Source organism: Parasteatoda tepidariorum, chromosome 1 (assembly GCF_043381705.1).
Source record: "Parasteatoda tepidariorum isolate YZ-2023 chromosome 1, CAS_Ptep_4.0, whole genome shotgun sequence".
NCBI lineage: Eukaryota > Metazoa > Arthropoda > Arachnida > Araneae > Theridiidae > Parasteatoda > Parasteatoda tepidariorum.
Genome location: NC_092204.1, coordinates 58,804,579 through 58,825,506, shown reverse-complemented (window position 1 = coordinate 58,825,506; position 20,928 = coordinate 58,804,579).

Below are 20,928 nucleotides of genomic sequence, written 5' to 3'. Positions count from 1 at the left end.
TATATAAAAATATATCATGGTTAATATCCGTTTAATTTATAATAGAGTACATTTCTTTATACTTAGAAAAATACTTAGTAAAGCATGCAATATTTTTCCTTCAGAATTGGATTATTTTAGTAAATTAAAAGTTAATCATTAATAGGAAAATGTTAAACAAAAAATATAATTTTGCAAGTAGAATTTTTAATTTCTATACTTTATTTCACTAAGCTACTTGAAATTATCAAAAATTTTAGTTAGGAATTCTAATGAACATATGTGCAGTATTTTATATGCATTAAAAAATAATTTAGGCTATTCAATGTTCACATCCGAATATAAGTAAAGGTTATATTATTTAGTTAATAGAATAGATTTAGTTAAGTTTAAAAGAAAACTGAGCTAAATATAAAACTTCTTTCCATTAGAATTGGAATAATGCTACCAAGTTTCAAATTCCTGAGAAATTAATGGGAAATATTTCCTAGCACTTAATAAATTGAAAATTATTAATAATTTTAATTAGAAATGCAGGATATTTTATATCAATGTATAAACTCTATTTTAATGAGATCATGTTACTAGTAATATCTCCATTAAAATGCTCAATTTTCAAAATTGCGAAATTCTAACTAGAATTTATCGAAATTAATTTAACAAGTCAATTGAAGTTTAATATTGCAAGGAAGCAAACAGACATTTTATCATATTTCTAAAACACTAGTTTACGAGACACACTTGAGGAATTGTTTTTTAATTTAATAAAAATAATTGTTGAGTATCACTATCTCCATTAAATCAGTGATGAGTAGATGTAAAGTAAAAAAATAATAAAATATACAGTGAATAGAAAGTAAATTTCAGCTTATATGTTAATTTATTCCTCCTATGCCAGACTGTTTTTTTAAAGTAGGAACGCTACCTCGTCTCTTCTCCGCTAGGTGGCATAGAAGGAGACCTTATCAAGCAACAAATGGTCACTTTACTATAATTAGCCAACTCGCTTATAGCTATAGCTGAAGCCGCTTGAAAGCTAAGAGGGGGATTTCAGTCTTAATTACGTACACTTTTCAAACACGAGCAAAATTTAATAAATTTTCTGTATGCCTTTTTTCTAAAGAGAAGAACTTGTTATAATGCTTATAATAACATATCAAAAATATTGACCTTAACTATAAATATTTACTACTAGTGTTTTATGTTATATATTGCAGCAAATATGTTATTGCATAATTTCTAAAGAAGGATAAAGTTTCTTTATGATTTTTTTTCTTTTTTGCGAAGGATTTTCAAATCTGTAATAAAATAATTTCTATGAAAGCTTTTTTTTTAAATCAACTTTCTTCAAAGTTTACGCAAAATATCAAATGATAAGCTAAATCTGTGAGGAAGAAAAATTATAAAGCAATATATTTGCTGAAAATATTACTTTCGTGATATCCTTTAGCTTTTATAGGAAGTTTTTCTGAGAAATTTACTTTTTAGATGAAAAGGTTTTACTATAAGTTTTAAGTAGTGACACAAAACACATCGTTACAAAAAAGAGGATTCTAGAATTTCATACTTAAAGCCTTTTTGACTCTTTCTTTTTCGTTGAAAAAATGTTTACAATGTTTAAAAGTTGTTTACTAGTTATTCTATCCCTTTAAAATGTATGTTTTTCCTCAGAAAATTTGTTTTTAACATCAGATGCCATTACTTGTGAAAAATATTTTTTATGTAACGAATAAAACCGAATAACCCGAATGAAATCTAATTTTCCAAGATCTCCATGTCTTAAAACACAATCTAAATGCGATAGATCACTATATATCACTTTAATTTGAAACGCATTCCCATTTGATAACAATATGAAATTAAATGCGCTCCCCAAAACAAATTCTTTTTTGTAAGTAAGAAAATGTTTTGCATACAAGAAAAGGAAAAAACCTACACTTAAAAATTAAGCATACTGCAAAAAATTCCGTATCAGTAGCGTATAAATAGCCGGCACTTTGGGTGCATCATCCGTAAAATCCATTTTACCATAAAATCAAATTTTACCGTAAAATATTGTACAGTAAACTTTACAGAAAAATTTATTTAACAAGAGTGATTCAGTCACTTTACAGTAGTTAGTACTGTAAAAAGTACGGTAGATCAGATTTTTTCTTCCGTAACATTTTTTTTTTGCTAAAAATGGATTTGACTGTAAAATGTACCGGCACCCTGAGTGCTGGAATTTTTTACAGTGCATGCTAAATCCACCAGCATTAAACATCTTATTGTTTATCAGTTAACTTAAATCTTTAATATTTATCAGTTTTTATATCTCAGACTAGGACATTTAATGAATGAGTTGTTCAATGTAAATTGAACGATATTTTTTTAATATTACAGTAATTATATTTAAACAGCACTACCATGATATATCATGCATGCCATATGTTATGATAAATATCTAATACGATAAAACTGTGATAAATATTGATAACGATAATTATAGACCAATAATATTAATCACATATATAATATTAATTACATCGATAAATTTAATTATAACAATAATGTAATTTATATCGAAAATATTAATTATATCGATAATAGCTAATTATAGTAATCTCTCAATAATATTATTTAAGATACTTTTATAAGTTTTATAAGTATGTTTTTATAGCTAATTTCTTTAATAATTAAATCTGCTTAAGGCAATTTTGAAAAAAAGTGCTTTTTCTTTTGTGGGAAATAAAAATATTGGCTGACATAAGAATACTGTAAATTAGTTAATTTTTGAAAAATACCGCTATATATCGTTAAAAATTGATATTTTGTGGCATTAAAACTTAAATAGTATAGAATATGATATTTCTTTAAGAATAGGAAAACTACCACGAAATATTTCGACCAAATGCAACGTGCGCCATTTAAAATAGGTCAAGGAATGTTATAAAAGCGAAAGGAATCAAAATGGTCAAAGAAATATGCCTATTTATATGATGACGCGAATGTGGCTTCAAAAGTTTACAACAGCTGAGAAAAATATTTTTCCATTGAGAATTGTGTTTTCTCCTACTTGACAAAATGGCTGCAATGGAAAGAAAAAAAAAGGGAAAAAATAAGAGCATACGTATTCACGAGAATATGTCCAAAAATAAAAACATAATGAAATTGAAGCACGTATAAAAGAAAACAGAATGGTATTTTTGTCAATGTTACAAAAATGTCTTTTTTGTAAATTTAATAAGTTACTATATTGCATACTTCAAACGTGAAATTGCTTTTAAAAATAAACTAAAACTTTTTAACTTTGTCTTTCAGGTGACTTATTTTGAAGTATTTTTTATTACATTCGCTCACTTGTGTTGTTTTTTTTTCGCCATATCTCGGATTTTAGAGAAATAGTTTTAGACACGATTTATGCGAAGTTGACAATTCACAAAATGTAGTAATTATGATAATTAAATACAACTGATCACGATATCAATCCACACCAAAATTAAAAATTTTAACGCAATTCTTTAACCTGCCTATCGTTTTACCTGATGTTTTGATTTTTAAGTTGTTGTTTTTTTCTTTTTCATCTTCATTGCTTAAGGCACGGTTCCCAATTTTGTTCGGCTACGGAGCCCTAAACTATCAACATTCTTTTGGAAGAACCCCGGCTTTAGTTAAAATGTTAATTTTAACACCTTGTTAACGCAACACTTTGATAACACACAAGCAAATATATATTCCGGAGGTTAAGTGTAGTTTTTTCTTAATTTTTTACAAATAAGAATTAATTCTCCAGCTTAACAAATGTTACATATTAACTTGAAACGTAAAAAAAGAGAAAAAATGCTCTCATGTTTTCTACATGAGTATTATCTATGTATATCAGCATTAATATTAGAAAAAATGCACTTTTTTGTGAATGATATAAATTTACATCAAAATTTCACCGAAAAGAAACTGTGTGTTTAGAAATAAAAATGATTAAAAATATATAAAAATAAATAACATTATATATAAATATATGAAGATAAATGTATCTATATAAAGGTAAATAAATATAATGTGTGCTTGAGTATAAATAAAGCAACAACTATGCTCACATCCTTGTGTCAAGTAACTATTTATACCTTACGTTCTGATTAATTTAAAATTATTTTATTTTAAATCAATTTTTAACACACGGAACCTAACATCCAACGTTGAATCAATATTTCTACAAAATTCAAACCAGAATCAAAATGGTTTAAATCCCGAAACTCAATAACACATGTACTCTAATTTTCCATCATCTCTATTCCATTTTATCAAAACAACATTTTAACCAAACCTCGAACAAATTCAACCTAACTAGTTTCATTCCCTGGTCAATACATCCTTCGATGCCACTCCATTAACTTCCCTGTCAAAAACACAACCCTCGGATTGAAATAGGCCCGATGAAAAGGAGGAAAATCGAAGCCATTAATTGCATTCATTGATTCGGAGACCCCGTTCATCGGCATTCTGAAATCGGAAGCGAGGACAACGGCGAAACTAGTCCCATCAATCAACGCCAGTAAAGATACTACCATCTCCCCAGATCTACCAGAACATAGTTCGCCCTTTTATTCTGATATTCAAAAACGAAGAAAACGACTTCGATCAATACGCATAATTTGCCAGTCACAGCGATGAATTGAGCCAGCAGTGTTCCCCATTACTTTCAAAATAGAAAGCTTGATTGAGAGGATGTACGCATATTCTTCTTGGCGCTAATGAGAAATTAATTGAAAAGTTTGAATTAATAGTGGTAAGAAAGCCTGAACTATAGGTGTGAAAACGATTAAACGAGGTCTTGAACTTAGTATATTGTGTTATTGATACAGAATAATCGATGTGGGGGAAATAGACTTGTTCTGTGTGAGGTTCCTTTTTGATAGATATTTTCAGATCTGCACAGCCTTGTTGAGTTTTACAATCGAACACATTTCAATTAATTCTGTTTAGCAATTGGAGAAATATTTGGTTGGAAGCCCTAATCACTTTCGAAACATTTTCGTTTTAAGTGAAAGGATTTGTGTCATCCCTTTCGCTTTTAATTTCGTTCAATTTCATGCAAAATATAGAGTAAGTATATTTCGCTCAGTGCTCAAATAATAATGCTCGGGTTTAATGAGAAATTAATTAAAATGCATGAACCGATAATGCCGTATTAAAATAACGTTCCTGGCATATTTAGTTCACTGTATTCCCTCTCTTAAAAGAAGTTCCGCATTTAATTTAACTCTACACTGAGAATCAAAGCTTGGTCAAAACTATGAGAATATGGTAAAATTTACCGTGTTCCTGACTCTATGGGAACACCATAAGGTTTGGTAATTTATACCGAAGCACTATGGTTATGTTTTGGTAAAATTAGCAATAAAATATAGTTTAATGATATGTGATAAAATATTGGAAATGTGGTAATTTTACCATGATACCTTACAGCATGACATAAAAACCATTTATTCGGATATAATTAGATTTCAGTTTTGTATTTATTACAAAATTTAAGATGATAAAACCATAATTTTGAAAACCAGAATTTCTTGTAAACTGTTACCGTATGAACAGAAAAATTAACAAATGAATGGTTTAAATATCATAGATTTTGGTTTTATTCAACATAATTAGGTTTTTTTTACCAGAAATACTATACAATCCATACAATATACAGAAATGCCATACATATAGAGAAATACCAAATTACATGTAGTATACGGTAATTAGCTAGAATTGTTTTTCGCTGTGCAATATACCCGTAAATTTAACATACGCTAATTCAATTTTTCTGTTATGTCCTCCTGATTTTTTTCAATTCTGTCTCATTCTACTTATCATTCTCATTTTTTCTTTTCTCTTTTTTTTAAATCTATTCTCTCTTTTTATTTAATTCACTTTCACTTTATTCACTATATTAAAACAAATTACATTTCTAACATATTCAGATTCCCAAATATATAATTTTATTTCATCGACATTATTTCGTTTCTTAAAACAATATATATTTTTTATTTCCTCAACTGCGTTAATCATCACTTATCTTTGTTTTATTCTGCACATTTTTACGGTAAATGGGTCTCAGAAAACAGTTTAAAAAATTACTCTCTTTATCAGGAAGTTATATGCATAACATATATTCTAACATTTAAAAACTAAATTTATATTTTACTTAATCCTTTTTCTAATAAATGGCCGGGTATACAGCTTTGATATATTATGCAGTTCCCGGCCATTTATTATTAGACACTGTAAGATTTTATGTAAAATCTTAATTAATAGGTCTACTGCGTTATTGTTTTTAAGTGACTGAAACCTGTTTGAACTTGTTTGCGTTCGTGAATCAATTGATTAAACTAGATGATATATGATATAAATTCGACGATTGGATAAATTAAACGATATATTACATAAATATGAAATATTTATTATATTAATATATTATAATAATTAGACCAATTTTCTAGGCGCGCTGTAGTGTTTCAATAATTGAATGTTTTATACAATACTTTCATATATAAGCATATAATTAATGAGTTTTATAAACTGTATTTTTTATATACTTCTCATTTCTTTTAACGTATTGCATTACAATGTTAACCAAATGAATCACGAACTTAAACAATGTGTAAACCGGTTTCAGTGGCGTAAAAACAATAATGCTGTATAGTATCACCTGATAATTTGGATTTTACATAAAATCTTATAGTAGGGGAGAGTGGGGTCAATTGTAACATTTTTTACTTTACTATTTTTAACTAATTAAAAATCCAATATATTATTAGTATTAATTGACAGACGAGTAAAGTAGACTATTCTCTACTAGAAAAAAAATAAATACCTTATTTTAAATGTTATTATATTAGTAATTAACAATTTTCGACAGTCGTGCACTTGTTACAATTGTCCCCACTTACGGGGTCAATTGTAACAGTTCATAAATTCAACTAAAACATAGTTAATTATACATATTATCATAGTTGTGATATATTTTTTTATTGATCAAAATAGTAGTGATATTTTAGGAGTAAAAATAATAATGAGCAGAGACCTAAAGGGTTAAACTTTTAACTTTAAGGGGTTAAAAATTTTAATTTATGCTGTGAAAGGTGACAAATAAAATAATGCACATGCAACATAATATAAATGATATAGGAAACTATTGGTGGTTCTTAAAGAGTTAAGTAATGGTTTGTAAACATAAGATTATTTATTTTCAGCTGTTACAATCGTCCCTTTACTTATTGTTACAATTGTCCCCAAGACGCCATTTCAGCTTCATTTGTTAAAAACAATGCTAGTTAATTAGCAAAACTAATCTTTTTTTTATTGAAATGTTAATTAAGGTGTCCACTTACATATTCGGTTAATAATTTTTATTTGTTTAAACAAAATTACTTTGTTGCAGTGTAATATTCTAATACCAAAAAAAGTACTTACGTAGCGTGAAAATATCTCTTGTGATGTAACTCTTTCAAAAGTACATGAAAATGGTTGCCAGCAGGGGTGTACACGTAGATTTATTAAATACACCTTGTGCGCCACCTAAGAACCAAATCTAGAACTCGACACTCGAAATTTTTGCTCTGTTACAATCGTACTCTGTTACAATTGACCCCACTCTCCCCTACGTCTAATAATTTGGCCAAAGACTGTAAATGTAAAACAAAATTTCTAGCTACATTTTATACTTTAATGCAAATATTCCATTAATCTAACTGATTCCATTAATCTTTTAGTAACTATTTGACTGTTATATATACATATATATATATGCAATATATATGTAAGGGACACCAGTGTCCCATTTGCATCAAAGGATTAAGAATATCATATCAGACTGATTTGATTTTGAAATCAATCCAATACATTTCCTTGCATCTTCATACATTTTCTTGAAGAAAATAACCTTGGTATTATTCATAACACAAAGTAATTTTAGTCCAGCAAATTCACAGAAATGCATGTAATAACACTCAGCAAATATTTCCTTTGCTTTTTCCGGCTCTCAAAGAAAAATTTGTTTAGTCTTACCCTACAGCTAAGTCATCGGAATAAAAAAGAAACTATATTTGATTATTACTCAAACCTCATTAATCTTCAGCTACAAACTTTAGAAGTATTAAGTAAAAAATATTACGTTGTAACCAAATCTGAAATAGTTAAATTAATATAATACTATCAATTACTCATAGTTTTGCAGCAAATTTTAAAGAAACGAGCTTAATACACGAGATATTTTGTAATCACCCTGTAAAAAATGGATACTCAAATATCACAAAACTTTCTTCGTTTTTGAGGAAACCGTTTCTTGTCAAATTGACAAAATAGCTATTGTCACTTTTTCGAGAAAACAAATTTCGTCATTCCATTTTTTTTTTCAAAAAAAGAAACTAGTTGTGCCTAATATATCAAACTTTTCAACTAAACACTTTGGCGCATTGGTTTTCAGAATACAACTGAGTTAATATCACCCTAATAATACAAGAAAGGCACATAGAACAAAGACATAAATTCCACCTCTGCCCGAAGTGGGATTCGAACCCAGGCTCTTCCCGGTACTATGTCATATCCTTGACCACTATACTGCCATGCAAATGAAAAAACAACGTAAGAGCCTCGCTGTAGATTTCGAGAATCAGAAATTGATAGCTTTGATTTTGCCCAGAAATTAATTTTCCTCCCGTTATTTTTTAACTTCTATTTTAACATGGATTATGCATATAGGTTGGTGATTACGTAACATTCTATATCTTTTTCTTTAGCTATCAACATTCAAATAACCATTTAACTGAATAACTTAACACGATTTTTGTTCAGTTCTCGTGTATCTAAATAAAATTATGTGCATTATTTCATATTTATTTATAAATTTACATACATGAAATATATTTAAGGGAAATGAAATATTGATTTACAAAAAATAACACAATTCTCTTGAGTTTAATACGAGAGTAAAATTTCATTAAATTTGTATCTTATCACAGAAAAAATGCAGATAAATGCTAAGTTTTTTATTTACATTTAAATCAGAAACAATAGTTAGAACGAGTAATCAGTAATTACGACGATAATTAAATATCACAAATAAAAGTAACATTAAAGTAACATAAAAGTAACGTCGACTCACATTTGATTGATGTCTGTGACCATTATAATTGCTTGTTTAAATAAATGTATAATTGCTTGTTTTGTCTTTTATTGAGGGGTCCACCAGCTCTGGCTCACAGCTCACTCAGTTTTTACTGGTTGTCTCAGGGTTCATAATTTTTGTATTTTATATATATATATAATTTTTGTATTTTATTTATATAAGGGTTAATAAGTTTTGCATTTTATATATACATATAATTTTTGTATTTTACTTATATAAGGGTCTGTTGACCTTTTAAATGATCCATTGTATTTGGCGTATGGGCCTATTGGCCAAGGCCGCTGTATATATAATAAATTATAATTGCTTGTTACTTTACCATGACATTACTGAAACACTGTATGAGCTCGATTGCATTATATCATATTTACATTCCATGATTGCATTTTTCATTTATCTCATTCCAGGAATTAAAAAAAAGTGCCTTTTGTTTTTAACACCTCACTAGTTTATTAAAAAAAATGTGTTTTTAAAGAAGTTATTTTTCCTGTAAAATTGAAGCATAACTATCTTGATAATGAAGTTAGTCTATGAAATTAATTACGTAATGAGTATATGTACTTCACAAACAATCACAAAATAATAAATAAGAAGTTCAAAAAAAACAATTCAATTTATTGCTTACAAACAGAAAAAGAAAGAATTTTTTATTGCAACGAACGAAAACAAAGACTATTTGTTCGAAAATACATACATAAAAACATTATCTAATCTACATAATTTGGTAAGAGCACTCTAAATTAAATTAGAAGTATAAGAATGGATTTATTATAGTCATCGCATTTTAGTAGTTTGCAATGTAAATCTTCAGAAATATGATGAGACTCTCTTAAAGAAATTCCTTATCAACGCCTTTTGTAAGAAAATTTTACTCCTATTCTTTTGCAAGTTATTTCCTGAATTCCAACTATTTCATTTGCTTCTTCTTTCTTATCTCTTCTTCCGAAACTTTCTTTTTGAACCTTATCAAAACATAGATCTAAGATAATAATTAAGATAAGACTTCAAAAAAGTAAATCCTGAATAAGTTTTTCGGAAATGAGTCGGCTTTCTTTTGCGAGCTGTAAAATCGATGGTATAGAATCATTCTATTTATTGCATTATTTCATACAAGCAAGAATTTAGCTTCTTAAAAAATTTTACCGAACTTTTTTTTAATCTAAGTAAATATAATTTTACTAACCACATAGTAAAATTTGTTTTGCTAAAGAAATAATCCTTCGTCAGAACATAAACATTTTGAATCTATTCTTTTGGGCCACCTTATTATTAATATATTTGTTGATGCTCAAAGTCAAAAATTTGTTGTTCCAATGTTTCTTGTCTTCAAAAATAAAAATAAAAATTTTTATTTGAACACGGAAAAATGTTCAGAGGTGTTCAGAGGTTGAACCATAATTAAACATCTTTCTAAGTTCCGATATAATGGTTCGGAACTGTGGTGGCTCAGGGAATGGAGCGCTTGCCTCCCAGTGAGGTGACCCGGGTTTAATCCCACCGATGGCTGGTCGATACAAATTCCGCACCCGGCTCTCACCGATCAAAGTGCTGACGTAAAATATCCTCAGAGGTAGACGGATCATGGGTTAATGTCCCCTTGCTGCCATACTATCCCTGGAAGGTTTTCGTGATATTCCTCTACATGTAACGCAAATGCGGTTTTGTTCCATCAAAAATTTCTCCTAATACTTGATCAATGAGTTCTTCTTGTCTTCTGTATTGGGTTCAAAACTATAAGGTTACAGAGCTGAATATTGGCAGTGTTAAGTTAAAAATTGGGTCGCTTGTTCAACGATGGGTATAAGAAGTAAGACAATGTGGTTCTTCATGGAGTTAACTTTTCTGATGCTTGCTTCTCCAAAAATGTATTGTAATCAGATACATGTAAAACATTTTCGTGTAACTGAACCCCAAAAATGGAGGCAACTATTGTACACCAAAGTGGTGCTTCACTAAGCTTTCCCCTGCACCAAAACCAAAGATAGCTACTGGAATGGTAAAACACCAAGTATATTTTTTTACACTACTTGGTGTAAAGTTTAGCCACTACCATCTTTGCCATTCATTAACACAAAATTTATAATTCCATTCAAATTTGATGTACATAGGAATCAGTGAAGTTACTTTGACGATACAAATTGAGAGTCTTAAATTAAATTTAAGATACATACAATATTTCTTAAAATAAATTTAGATGAATTTAGATTGTTAATCAAACATACACACAGTACAGACGGAATATTACTATGAATTCAAACAAAACCAAAATGTTAAATGTTATAAAATTATTTCATCCAATTGCCAAATTTATGTAAATTTTATGAGAACATAAATATCTTTATTGCAAAATTGAAAGCATACATGCATATAAGTAGTTTGTTAAATCAATCCAACGAGAAGATTGAAATTACTTGGCAAATAATCTACCCCAGTCACTCAGTAAGGAGGAAGAAAATTTACTTGATATTAAATAAACTAAGACCAATTTATCATTTCAATGCGACAAGAAAATCTCACATTTCTCCAAATAAGCCACCATCTTGGTGGCCATATTGTCTCTGTCTTGAAATCGTTCAATTATTCGCCTTTAAACTCCTATTAATGGTCTAAAAGCATTTTTTAAACATTTAAAATATCCCCTACCCACATTTCCCACAAGAATTTTGTTACATATGATAATTATTCGCCAAATTTACAGCACTCAGAAAAACAAGACATTTTTCACCAACGACCTGATTGGTGTGAGCTTCACAACTTATTCGTGTTTATTTAAAAAATTATAATTAAATTATTAAAATTTAAAAATGTTCATTTCAATAGCTAATTATTGACTAGAAAATAAATTTCTTTAGAAGAATTAACTTCAAAGATTTTAATAATTTATTTGAATTTTTAAGAGTTTACGCTATATAGGATTTCAAATGGGTTAAAATTAGTAATGAGCGAAACGAGTATGGTTTCCGAAGATTGCACGAGTATGGAATCTCAATATGAGATTGCATAGCAAACCTTAGGGGTACGGGAGCGTCAGTGAATTGGGGGTGAAACACACTAGTAGTATTAAAACGTGGTATGCATATAAGATAATTTTCATTATAATTTATTTCTTATGTAACATTGCAATTAATATAATAATTAATAATATAATAATTAATAATATAATAATTAATAATATAATAATTAATNAATTATAATAATTAATAATACAATTAACAATAATTATAATGATTAATAATATATTTAGCAATAATTGTGATAATTAATAATATAATTAGCAATAATTATGATAATTAATAATAAAATTAACAATAATTATAATAATTAATAATATAATTAACAATAATGATAATAATTAGTAAACATTATAATTTATTTTTGTTACAATGGAAGCGAAAGTCGCTTTTTTTTTCATAATTCGATTATTTTTATCGTAGACAGTTGTAATTCGGTTTTTTGTCAAAAAATAAATCCTTATTCGCCTTCAGAAGTGTTATTACATGAAATTGTGAGAATTGATTTTTATAATTTTAGTTTTTATTTTAGCAAATTATCACGAGTAATAAAATTTTCACAAAAATAATTAAAAAATGATTTTTTAACATATTCTATGTTTTATTGTTTTCCCATCCAATGAATATCTAATTAAACCAGAGGAACAGACAGCCAATTCTCACTTTAACGCATCGTCATATCGGTTTGAAATTTCAATGTAGACTTTTTTTCCGACGCTAATTACATTTCCAATAAGCTATGTAAACAGAAAAGAGCAGAACCATACAACGAGAGATGTTTATCTTCTCTTGATTCGCAGCAGAAACTGATCGAGATAAAAACTGTAGTAATTCTTCCTTTCAGCAAATATTTATTTAACTTGTATTATTATTTAACTGTAGTTTTTCGTTAATTTACAGTTATGAACAAAACAGTGTGATCACATTTCCAATTTTTAGTAACCAATAATTTAACACTTTTGTTAATATTCTTTTCAAAGTTTTAATGTTTCATTTTATTCGATATTTGAATTATAAGTAAACATTTGCTTAAATAAGCCAGGTTTTATTTATGTACCTTACTAATTTAATCATATTTATGTAATAGATTAAATCTATCTATTCTACCCGCTTGGTTTCAGATTAGAGCCTATATATTCTCTCGATAATTGCATATGTGAGTTAAGATTGTTATTCAAAGGCAAATATATAAAATAACGTTTTTTAGTTCTTAATATGCTATTATGCTTCTCTGTGTGAAATTTAACATTCTATAGAATATCAAGCTATTTTAGAGAATACTAAAAAATCGTCGGCAAAGTAGGAAACGATTATAAACATTTCACTTATTTTCCATAAATTCTTTTACAAACCAACAGACTATGAAATATATCAGACATATTATAGAATGCCTATGTACTCTGTAATATGAGAGTGTTTCATAAATTATTCTCATATGTAATATATTGCACGTGATCAATTTATAAATGTGGTCAATACTACCGAAATAATGGTAAAATTTACCGTGTTTCTGGCTCTATGAGTGCACGAAAAAAGCTCGGAAATTTTTACCGAAGAACTTTGCTTATGATTTTAATAAAATTTACAATAAAAGACAATTTCATGTATGATAGAATTTAGTAATTTTAGCGTGATACCTTAAAGCAAGGCATAAAAACCATTTATTCGGTTAAATTTACTTTTCTGTTTTGTACATTTCACTAAATTTGTGGTAATAATTACTGTAATTTTAAAAACCAGAAACATTTCCGGTAAACTGTTACCATATGGATAGAATAAATTACCAAATGAATAAATTTTGGTTTTACTTACCAAAATTAGGTTTTTCTTTTCCTTCTTTTTTTTTGCCAGAAAAGTCACTACCGTGAGGTATAGAAATTTTACCAGAATTTTTTTTCTCGTTTGACAGCGTTTATAGAGAACAAATATTTAATAAGCCTCTTTGATGGAAGTATTTTATTATTTAAAAACAAAACATTTGTTCTTTTGCGAAATGGGTGACTTTTAAATAATAGTTTTATCGCGACTTTTTGTTATGATATTATGCCAAAAGAACTTTTGTCATTCTGCAAAATATCTGAGAATTACATACAATGCCTGGGTAAAATATACAGTAATTCTCATACATCATACTTTATCCAAAAATGCCAACACCAACATTACGGGGAGCTTTCGGTCATGTACAAAGAGAGGTTATTTTGAGGACTTACAAGATTTGATAAGAGTTGATTTAAGCTCATACAAGAGTTGGTGCGTATTTTTGGATAACATTAAAGAAATTAACTTCACAATTTTTGTCTAATGCATTCTAGCCGAATACCCGTTCTTTGTGTGAAGTAAAACAAAAGCAAATGAGCAATAAATGGGTACTAATTAACGCAACGCATTTATGTACGAAAGTAAATGGCATGTACTGTCAAAATTAAGAAAGCGGAATTAATTCTAAACCTTTTATTGTTATTTGTTGCCATTTCCATTGACTTTACGTTATTAGATTGAGAAAAACGCGTTTTCAGAAGTTCAATTTATCAAAAAAATATATAAGTTATACTCAGTATCATCTGGCCCAGAAAATAATGCTATTGCTGGTAAGCAATTCCAGACAGTCAAAATTAACCACAAACTGGAAATTGTCTTCTTAAATCCAGCACTTTAGTACACAATTTAATGTTGTTGTTTTTTTCGATTCAATTACTGTTTACTGTTGTATCTACATTATTTGTGTCTACAAAAACACCTTTCGAAAGCGTAACTGTGAATATAATAGTCACGTGATTTCAATTTTTCAAAATATTAGTTCGGTGACGTCACCACAAGTTCATTTTGCCTGAATTTACCTTCCTGATGTAATAAATCAAAAATAAATAATTATTGAAGAATATGCAATAAATTACGTTTCCAATTAAGTTGAGCTGTATGCTAGCAAACATCAGTGATGTCATCTTTTAAATAATTGGAAGAAAAAAAAGTATGCGCAGTTTAATTTATAACAATGTCTGAGTGCTAAGCCCTTAAGAAAAAAAATATTTACTTTCAAGCATTATTCCTGATCGAAATAATTTATATTTTTTAGCAGGGATTGGAATAGGTGCCCAAATTGTCCCTTGAAGTATCAGAACGATAGCACAAACGATAATTCTGGAGTTTACACACTCACACGCACAGACACAAACAATCTCTTTCTTTTATTATTATGAGGAAAAAGAAAAATTATTTTGCATTAGACTATTAAAAAGAAGTCGATTTTACCGGTACAATAACGAGCCTAGAAGCTGAGGTGCTTCTAATTTTTCAAATTGAATTATCACTAGCTGCTTTATCAATTCCTTGGTTTTCCTCGCTGGGGATATTCCTGACTACTTACCTAAGCTGTAGAACTAAATGTTCTTTTTATTTACGTTTTCATGAAAACACTCCTCATTTCATGAAACAAATTAATTTCTAGTAGTAAGAACAATCCAGTTTTCGTCGAAAAAAAATGATTTTTTTCTTTTTTTTATGGAATCTTTCTTTTTGTCTGATCAATTTTAAGACTAGAAAGACTCTAAATAATTTTCTTTTTTTACGTAATTTCTAACAGCTGTTGACATTAATACGCCTTTCCCAGAATATTAAAATCGGGACTCTGAACTTATCTTTATCAAAATGGAGCAAAAATACATTGAAAAATAAGTTAAATCGTTATGGGAACGCCAGACGTGAGAAATATAATTCTCCAGTTGCGATCAAAAGGCCTTAATTATAGATGCATGGTTAAGTATAAGCGGAAATGTTTATTTAAAATGGGCAGTTATTTACTATTGTTGAAAAAATTTTAAAAATATCAAACGTCAAAAAAATATCAATAAGAAAATTAAAAAAAAATCCTTTCTTTCAAATCCGAATTAGAGTCAAAATAACCCCTGACGAAGTTCACTATCAAAGAGCAATTTAAAGCTCATAATCATTAAACTTTGAGAGAAAATATCACCAAAGAAAATAAGTGCTGCATATGGAGCTTTTCAAAAAAGACTTCGATCTTGCATTTACTAATAAGTCGATAATTTTTATCAGATTTGTAATCATGAATATCATGAAACAAACACTGATCCAAAATATTTATTTAACTGCTGTACATGTTGTGGAAAATATTATTATCTGTAGAACAGTTGTTGGAATATTTGTTTAACTCTAAACATAATTATTTAATTATAAGCAAATTTTATATGCTTCCATGGGGAGTTTTTTAGGTCATATTAGAAATTAACAATCAGCAAAAATTAATAATTTTTGGCACATTCAGCTAAGCCATTTTAAACGTTATTAAACAATAAACTTCAAATATTCATTTTTATACATAAATTTATTTCTTTTGATCTTGTTAATGACTAGTTATACAGTGCGGCTTTACTTTAAAAACTTTCCTTCATAAATAAAAATCAATTAAATTCTATAATCCATAAAAATAACTTTTCCTAATATCCTATTTTAAATATTCAATACACGATTTTTTCTCCATTATGTTCAGTTTATATATTTATTTTGACTTCAATATTATAAGTAAAGTATTTAGTGTTTTCAGAAAATCAGTTAAAAGCCACAACTTCGCTTAAATAACTGTCTCATTATCTTTTCATTAAAGCTTTTAAGAAGATTCAATTGCGCCTTACCCTGTAAAGATATTCCGGATTAAATTTAAAAGAAACTACTATCACCCTATGTGCAGCAGCATCCGTAAAATTCATTTTCCCGTAAAATCCATTTTTGCTTGAAATTTTTATACCTTAGTTTTTCCAGTAATATTTATTTAATTGCAATGATTCAATATTTTTACAATAAATATTACTGTTAAAACTACAGCATAACAGATTTTTTGTTTTGTGAAATTTTACGATAAAAAGTACTAACACTCTGAAGACCTTTTATTTTTCAAAATACGGCACTTTTTACTGTATTTTGATCCGGAATTTTTTACTGTGTGGCACAAGTCTCTTTTTCAAAATTAGATATTTTGCTTAATTTATTCTTATATAAATCTTACAGGATAAGATCTTATGCGTGCTAGAGAACATATTTGAAGGAATATAAAATATACAAGCAATACAATTAAATATACAAGTTTCTATTTTGAATTCAGTACATAACTTTCTAAAAACATTCTTCGAAATAAAAAAAGAATAAAATTGCACAGACAACATTTTTGAGAATCGGGAGACAAAAGTTGGGGAAAAATCGTTCCTCCCAAAACCATTCCGCTACAAGAATTTTATGCACGAAAAAAAGAAACCTCTTTAATAAAAAAGAAAATTATCATTAAAAATATGTATTTTTATGCTACTTTTGCGAAGAAGGTAAAATATTAAAACATTAAGCTGTGCCAACAAGATTGCAAACAAAGTAATTGAAATCACACTAAACTTTAATAAGCAACTCTTTAGACTATGAGTTCTGTTGTAGGTAAAGAAATTTAACTACACTAATTATGTTTCCTTTTTTAAATATAGTTTTAAATTATTTCCTTTATATGAAAATATGAACTTTTTCTTACTTTTATCATGCGAAAATTTTTTGGGTGCCTTTAATTTATTTAAAAAATGCTCAACAGGCCATCAGAAAAGAAAGCCGATATTTTCTAACCCGATTTTAATTTTTATGATTTGTCTTTAAATTTTAATATTTGCTAAGAAATACTTTTGCTGTTATTAATTATTCATCTAATAACATGACATTCAAAATGCGTCAAATATATTGCTAAATTTCAACAAAAAAAAGTCAATGAAAAATTAAATAAAATAATGATTTTTTTCCTTTTTGAAAAAAAAGTTATTCATTTGTTTATGTTTTGTTACATCAAATGTAACAGTTGCAGATTGAAATTCCACCTGAGAACAAATGTAATATGAACGAAAGAGGCTCAGAGAAAATGTTAAAACAAGTACTACAACTAAATATTTAAATACGTCGAGTTAAATTTAGATTACTTAATGACGTGTGATGAGTTTAAATTTGTTTAGGATAAGATCTGAAAACATCGACATAATTAAACTAAAAATACATTTTCCATTATAATTTATTTTAAAGTTTTGACATTAGATGGCAGCAGCAAAAACAATTTTTAGAGAGTATAACTTATTATTAATAGATTATTTAATATTATTGTTAGTTTTGAACTGAACTTACAATTCGAAACAGTATATAATTTTTTATTCATTAAATGGAAAAAGGAAAGTCAAGAATCAATTAATTATCAGTGATCTTGTTTTCATAAACTGAAAAAAATGACAGAGAATTGTAATCGTAAACCTTAGGCCATATTAACATTTTTACCTCGTGTAACCTTTGGTGCTGCCATCTGTTATATAAAAATAAGTTTAAATATTTGCTCATCCAGTATTAGTTGATGAGGTAAATATATAAAAGAACTAATAGTTACGATGAAGCCTAATTACAGTTGATGTTAAGAATACATTTTTTTGGATGCGTTCGTTTAGCCCTAAAATCGAGGATAAGCTTCGTTGGACATTTTTTAATTAGGTAATAAGGGGGAAAAAATATAAAAATAAAAATGAAAATAAGCTCATGGAACAAATCCGAAATTTTCACAGCACAATTAAATTTGCTTATCAAGTACCATCGCAAAATGTGAGATAATACAGCATAAAATTATATCAAACTAAAATTTAGACGATTTTTTTTTAATGGCATATAGTAGATAAAAAAACAACTTAAAACAGTCACGTCACCCTATACCTTAAATTAACGAAATTTTAATTTAATGGTCTGAAATTTTACAAAACTTAACTTGTCAAGCATCATCACACCACTAATGCACTGAATTCAATTAAAATTAGAAATGATTAGTAAATCTAAAAATTAAGTTTATTTATTTATTTATTTTTCAGTGAAACATTTTTATATACCTATCTATTTATTTTTTATTATTTAATTTTTATTTTTTTAATGTAATGGTTTGTTATGTATAAACATAACAAACTTGTAACTTACAAGAGTTTCTATTCCTATCTAAAATATTCACGTACTTGACTTATCTAGAAATATTAAGCAAAAATAGTTTTAAGTTAAAAACTTTTACACTTAAATACGATAGAGAATTGCAATAATTCTTTTTCCGTTACAAGATAATTTTTTTCTCAACATTTTCTAAATTTTTAGTTGAAAAGTCTTCTGAAATTACTTGAAAATAGTGTCTAGAAACTTAGACTAAGCCTATCGTCGCTTGAGCTGGGAATCGATTCTCCCTGCTAAAAACTGAGGTTCTGATACAACTGCCTTATCCGAACTCGTCCTTGTGATTTAGGAATTCCGCTCCAATGGAAAGTTCCACGCATGATTCGGCAGTTGGGGAGCGTGTTTCGAAGTTCGTGTGATTGCTACCTCATCTTCCCAACGATCTAATAGTTTTATTGCCAAAACAATGTTGAGTTAGAATTACTTTTAAAATATTCAAAATCAGATCACGAAAGCTTTTCTTACAGTTGCCTTGCTTGCTTTATGCACCCTTTTAGCAACCTCCATAGAAAGGGCGCTAGTGATTTACAAAATCCCAGGAATAGCAGCTACGAACTCACAAAATTTATTTTTAGAAAAAAGTATGTCATTGGGTAAAATGTGTTATTTTATACGATGAGAAAGTTTTAAAGAAACAGCTGTAAAGGGGATGAGTATGCACCACCTTTTATAACAACTCATATTATTCTGAGAATTTACTTACGTGTGGGGAATAATAGATTTATAAATAAAGAAATAAATAATATAAAAAATATGTATTGATACAACTCAAAATATCTCATTCTGAAATGTCAATTTTAGGTTTAGTAAATAATATGTATAAGAAAAATAATATTTTTCTGAGTGAGCAATTANATTTATTTTCTAGGTAAACATTTTTATATACCTGTCTATTTATTTTTTATTACTTAATTCTTATTCTTTAATGTAATTGTTTGTTATGTATAAACATAACAAACTTGTAACTTACAAGGGTTTCTATTCCTATCTAAAATATTCACGTATTTGACTTATCTAGAAATATAAAGTAAAACTAATTTTAAGTTAAAAACTTTTACACTTAAATACGATAGAAAATTGTAATAATTCTTTTTCCGTTTCAAACGAATTTTTTTCTCAGCATTTTCTAAATTTGTAGTTGAAAAGCCTTCTGAAATTACTTGAAAATTGCGTCTAGTTCTCCCTGCGAATCGATTCTCCCTGTTAAAAACTGAGGATTTGATATGACTGCATTATCCGAACTCGTCTTGTGATTGAGGAATTCCACTTCAATGGAAAGTTCCACGCAGGATTCGGCAGTTGGGGAGCTTGTTGTGATGGCCGTATGATTGCTACCACCATCTTTCCAACGATCTAATAGTTTTATTGCCAAAACAATGCTGAGTTAGAATTACTTTTAAAATATTCAAAAATCAGATTATGGACGGTTTTCTAACGGTTGCCTTGCTTTATATTCACATTTTGCACCATTTTGTCAACCACTAGAGAAAGGGCGCTAATTTGAGATTAGCAAAACTTGAGTTAAAAACCATGCTACAAACTCACAAACGTTATAAAAAAGTATATCATTGGTTAAAATGTGCTATTTCATAGTCTTAAAGAAACAGCTGTAAGGAGGATGATTATGTACCACCTTTTATAACAACTCAAATATTAATCTGAGAATTTACTTACGTGTGGGGAATAATAGATTTATAAATAAAAGAATTAATAATATAAAAAATATGTATTGATACAACTCAAAATATCTCATTCTGAAATGTCAATTTTAGGTTTAGT